The sequence below is a fragment of the Diabrotica virgifera genome, chromosome 10 (genome assembly GCF_917563875.1).
Source record: "Diabrotica virgifera virgifera chromosome 10, PGI_DIABVI_V3a".
Lineage (NCBI taxonomy): Eukaryota > Metazoa > Arthropoda > Insecta > Coleoptera > Chrysomelidae > Diabrotica > Diabrotica virgifera.
Genome location: NC_065452.1, coordinates 135,376,120 through 135,382,119, shown reverse-complemented (window position 1 = coordinate 135,382,119; position 6,000 = coordinate 135,376,120). Strand labels below are relative to the sequence as shown.

Below are 6,000 nucleotides of genomic sequence, written 5' to 3'. Positions count from 1 at the left end.
TGTCGATTTTAGGGGTATAATGCTACGAATACCTTTTGTAGTGCTTGAAAAGACCTTTAAAACGAGAACTGTTAAATGTCAGTTACATTCAAACTAAGCGAGATATGGTGCAAAAAAACTTATGACTAATGTATTTTAAGGAAAAATGAGTATAAAATAAGAAATAGTAGATATATATAAATATAGGAAAAAAAGTATATTTAACCCCTCATCCACCAGAATTGAAATGCATCGTTTTCCTTCTACAATACCTTCTACTATAGTATTATTTCTATATTCAAAAAGTTGAAATGGTTTGGAGTTAAATGAATGGTTTTTGAAAAGAATATGATCAAATTATAGAGCACATTTTTAAATTTCCTTAAAAATCTTCCTTTTCTCCATGTATTTCTAAAGTGATAAATGCAGGTTTTCTTTTAGATAACAATTTTATTTTTCTTTCATTACTGTATCTCATTATCATTTTCGAGTTACATGGAGAAAAAGGAAGATTTTTAAAAAATTTTAAAAATGCTCTCTATAATTTAATCTTATTTTTTTCAAAAATCATACATTTTAAACACGTCCAACTTGTTGAACATAGAAATAACACTATAGTAAAAGGTATTTTAGAAGCAAAACGATGCATTTAAATCTGGTGGATGAGGGGTTAAAATATACATACTTCACATTTAATCTTAGAATAAATTAGTCATCCTTTTTTGTTGTATGATATCTCGCTTGGTTTGAATATATGTAATCGAAATTTAACCTTGCGGTCGTTTTAAAGGTCTTTTCAGGCAGTATGTACTTACAAAAGATATTGATAGCATTATCTTAAAATCGACCATTTGTCTGTTATTAAGTTGAACACACCGATTTGAGCATGCACAACAAAAATGTCTGTTCACCTACCATATCTCCTTTTATGTTATCACTAGAAGATTTATGAAGGAACGAATCTCTTTGATTTTTCGTAAGCTACAAAAATGTTTGATATAGTTTTTTTCGTTAGATGCATAATTTTTAAGGTATTCGCAAAAAACCGTCCGAAAAGGAGACATTTTTCAATGAAAATGGAAAATTTTCAACCACGAATAACCCAAAAGGATTGAGTTTAAAAAAATTATAGAACAGTGCGCCCACCGCCTTTGTGGTGCTGCCGACGGCCCAATAATCCCTAAATTTACAACTTCTGTCCTTTTTGAATAAATAGTGTTAAGAAAATGCAATTTGTTTTCTAGAAATAAATGCTCACTTATATTCCATTGATGGATGTACGATGTACTTAAATGTTATTCGATTTCAATTTTTATACACAAATATTATTTGTACAGTATTTTTGCCGCCCTCTCATAATTTGCCGCCCTAGGCAACTGCCTATATTGCCGAATGGATAAACCATGTCACCAATTATGTTCCCTGAGGATCCGTTTCGAAATTATTATGTCAAAATTATTAAAATCAAATAAAGATTATATTATTTTAAAATGTGTAATGTGTGGTTCACTTCCACACATTTTAATACCTATGCATGCCTACATGCCAATTTTAATATGCATTCATACATGCCAACAAGCAAATAAAAAATGTTTTAAAAAGTTTAGCTTTGAGAGACATCTCTGGCACATTTATGTACCTCATGCCAAATAGCCCCATCTAGTGAAATTCAATATTCTACGCAGCAGAAAATCCATGCAGTTTTACGTTGACAGTCATACAGGAAAGTATTTTACGTTCCATGATAGTCATGGTTTTGCCGTATAGATGGCAGTGTTCGTTATAAAACAAGGGATGACAGCCCTACTTGCCGCATAGGGTGAATCTAGAGTATGGTTGAAAACCCGATTCAATAGTTAGTGGCAAGTAAAACATGAAACTCCAGACAAGCGATCAATCAAATTTCAAGTCACTTAACGTTTAAAAACTATGACAGCTAGCTCAATGGTAATTATCATTTAACTATTACAACATTATTATTAATAAACGATTATTAATAATGTTTGATGGATTTGGAGAAAATTCAAAAGAATACTTCAAATCAAGGTAAGTATCGGTAGTGTTTTTATGTGTGTCCCCTTTAGCAGTTTTTAATTAATGTATTACCGGGGGATTTTTGGCGCAACATGCCAATTCCTATATGTGATCAATATATCCAGTTTAAGCTTTTATATCTGCTAAATCCTAGAAGATTTCAATTGCAAATCATTCTGGCATTTAATTAGAAATAAAATGTATTAACCAACATTCAACCCTGTGAACTATTTTATTGTTTTACATTTGCAATAATCGTTTCCAATTTTTTTTTCAATAACCGGTCGAAGTTTGTGTATTAGCTAATTGGATCCGATTTTCAAATACAATATACAATGTAATTACTGAAATCAATATAAATAATAAGATTCTGATTAGATAAAGTATTCAAAGACCATAAATTTTAATGATAATTGCTACTAGGTAATGCATTGCATGACGGTGATTATTCCTCCCCCTTTCTGTAACCCTGCGGTCCGTATCACGCTTTTCATATTACCATGACAACCCATAAACACTAGGGATTAAAAATCTATGCCATATAATATTCAATCAAATTTTACGAAAATAGAACAAGGACTGTGTTTTGCCCCTTAAAAAAATCCAGATGTATTTCTACGATAAGAACGCAATGAATGAAAATATCTGCAATGAATACTAAATTTGTGCTACGTTAAGGAGGGGAGGGGGAGTAATGGTTTGAAATTTTTAATTTTTTTTATTTTAAATGACAGTGCATAACTTCGAGAATAATCTCTGAAAACTTATTGAACGGAGTATTACCAGATATACAGCATGTAGAATATCCCTACCTTCGCTTTGACGCGGTTACGCGCCAACACGCTTGAGCGTAGTGAGAAACGTTCAGCAACTGTTCCCCTTCTCTTTTGTAGATTACTCCGCAATTCAAAAACATATTTCGGTGTGCATCACGTTTTAGAATTTGACAGGCAAAAAAGAAGACAAAGACAAAGTTGTCAAAATTTTAAACGCGTTTTTCTCAAAACTGCTTTTTCGAAGGCGGTGGACATTATAACTCAAAAACTACTTGCTCGATCCACGTGAAACTTTGCGTACATTTTCTTTAGAAATTTCGTGGGGTAACGCTGTCGAGGTATATTTGTGTTTATGCTTATTTTTTGTTTAACAGTAATAAATATGTTGATTTTCACCCTTAACCGCAAATAGAGCGGATAAGGTAGAGGATTGCAAAAAGGCTATACTTAATATATCTTACTTACTCAATAACTAAGATACAGCACGTTTTATCCCTGTATCTTCTTCTTGACTGGTTTTGGCCAGTCTTTTTCATCCTTTATGGCCTTCCATCTTCTATGATCTTGCGCTTCCATTTCCCGTTGTTGTACCCCAATCCTACATAAATCGGCTTCAACATCATCCTTCCATCTTTTTCTGGGACGGCCTACTGATCTTCTACCGTCTGGTCTATCAAAAAATGCTGTCCTTAACACCGTCTTCCTCTGATCTTACCACATGACTTGCCCATCTTCTGACGATGTTTTCCAGCAATCCAGCATTGCCGCTCCTTCTCCACCCTCATGCCAATTCACCTCTTTGAGGGCCAAATATCATCCTGAAAACCTCCCTTTTAAATACCAGCAGATTACTTATTTCCCTCTGAGGTAGAGTCCATATGTTTCACTACCATATGTAACAACTGGGCGAATAATTGACATGTACAATCTTAATTTAGATATTCTTTTTAGCAGCTTAGATCTTAAGAATGATGGTACGCAGTATAATGCTCTATTCCCCGCAGCTATCCTTTCTGAGTCCTCTTTTTCTATGTGGTTATCATCTGTGATTACCGCCCCGAGGTATTTAAACTCTTTTCTTTTACTACTTCGAAGTTGTGGTCATTAATAGTTATGTTCTGACTAGCTCTTGGTCTTGGATTTTTGGTTACGAACATGTATTTCGTCTTCTCTTCATTTATTCGAAGGCCCAGACTACCTGTTTCTTCCTAGAGTTCTGAAAATATCTAGATCATCAGCAGAGGTCATCAGTGGACAGCCTAAGTCTGACGTCACAAATGTCACAAAATTGGGAGGAGCTTATATTGACTCCAAACAATTTTGTTTGTAAGGTTAAATAGTCAAAAGGAATTTTTCATTTATGTGCTTTGTGTGGCAAAATAAGACTTCATTTAGGTATTTCGTTAAAGAAACGTGTTAATTAAGAGATTTTTATTCGTTTTTGCTCAGGTGGTTTTTATTCCTTAATGGCTGAAAATAAACATAACCTCAAAACCGTTTACGTTCTAATCATTGCATTAATAAATTAACTCACGTGGGCAAAAACGAATAAAAATCTCTTAATTGACACGTTTCTTTAACTAAATAAATAAATAAAAAGTCTTATTTTGTCGCACAAACCACGTAAACAATAAATTAAAAATTCCTTATGAGTGTTTAACATTATAAACAAAACTATTTGGAGTCAAATAGTCAAATATAAGCTCCTCCCAATTTTGTGACGTCAAGACTTAGGATGTCCATAGTTTTGATCCTCGATTCGCAAATCCCCCTATCAGCTCAGATGATATTTTACTTATTATAGACCGATCAAATAAAATTACAATACATGTAAATCAAAATGTAATTCCGTACAGGTTGGAATATATTTTTTATAAAAGTTTAGGTCCAAATAAAAGATATTTTCAAGAAAGTATATGATTCATATCAGGGGATCATTGTTTAAATAATTAAAAATTGGTAATTTTTGCACAAAATTTACTTTTTTAACTGCTGCGGTAATTCCTGTTTTTATTAAGGATTTTACAACTTTTTTCTGCAAAGATAAAGAAACAGTCTTTTATATGAGACTTACTAAATTAAATTTGACCCTTAATTTATTTAAATAATTGTAGATCAAAATTGAAAAACAAATTTCCAAAAAAATATTATTTGCAATATAGATAAGCTCTATAAAATATTTTGTTTTACAGAGAAAGTTGCGCTATAATATCACTATAAATCAACAAAAAAATTGGTCGATAAATATTGAGTAGTTTATGAGATATTTAATTTGTTTATAAAAAATTATCATTTTTTCATTTGCAAAAACGCGGTTGTTGCCGATAGAGTATACAAGTTTTTAAGGTCTCATTCGTTTTGCTTTTATTTATGTTTTCGATAAATGTATTGACAAATCAAAATTTCAATTAGACACCCTTCCAAAATGGCGTTTGAAAATTGGTGTAATTTGTTTAAAATTAATTTTTTTAATAACATCGCCGGGATTAAAAATCTTGAAATTATTTTTCGATATTCGCATTCTTGGTAATTTTTGACATATATCCATAAAAGAATAAAAATTTTCTAGAAGCATTTTTGGCCGAGATAGCTTTTCCCAGTTTGAAAATTCATAATTTGTTTATTTATCAGTATTGACATTTTAAAGTTCGTGAGTACATCTATCAACCCTACTACTTAACAATGTCATTTATACACATAATCAAAATTGTAGAATGATGAAAAATCATCATTTGAAAAATGATGATTTTCGTAGCACCTAAATGAAAATTTTTGTCTGAAAATTGGCGGAGGAGTACTTTCCAATACATATATTTGTTAATAATGGGCCAATTTCAATGTTTTCTTTTAATTTGGGGTAGCATATAAAAATAATAGCATCTGCATGACCCTTTTTGTCATAAATAATCAATAATTCGTTATAAACAATTTTTTTCTCTAGTATTGTGATAAACAAAAGTTGGCACCAAAGATAATCACAAAAGAGTATTAAAACAAATTTTTGTTTTAAAAATTTAAGAAAATAGTAAATTTTTCTTAAAAAATCATAAAAACTTTTTTCTTTGTACAAATCATTGGCAAAATCTCGAAAAGATAATGTGAATACAAAATATAATATATAAAAAATGGAGGACAACCTCTATATAAATATAGTACCTATATAAGTGAATAAAAATTAACAAATATATACACAATTTTTAGTGTATTGCCT

The 6,000-nt window shown here is 31.1% G+C and overlaps 1 protein-coding gene across 2 annotated transcripts in view; it reads left to right on the top strand.

The window, feature by feature from the left end:
* Window positions 1-1,835: 1,835 nt before the first annotated feature.
* Window positions 1,836-6,000, top strand: part of LOC114339285 (galactosylgalactosylxylosylprotein 3-beta-glucuronosyltransferase P) — a 182,248-nt gene continuing 178,083 nt past the window's right edge. Inside the window, exon 1 of one of the 2 annotated variants that reach the window (XM_050663383.1) lies at window positions 1,836-2,025. The gene's annotated coding sequence lies outside the window, so the exon portion shown is untranslated. The remainder of the gene's footprint in view (window positions 2,026-6,000) is intronic. The other variant, XM_050663384.1, reaches the window with a different exon arrangement.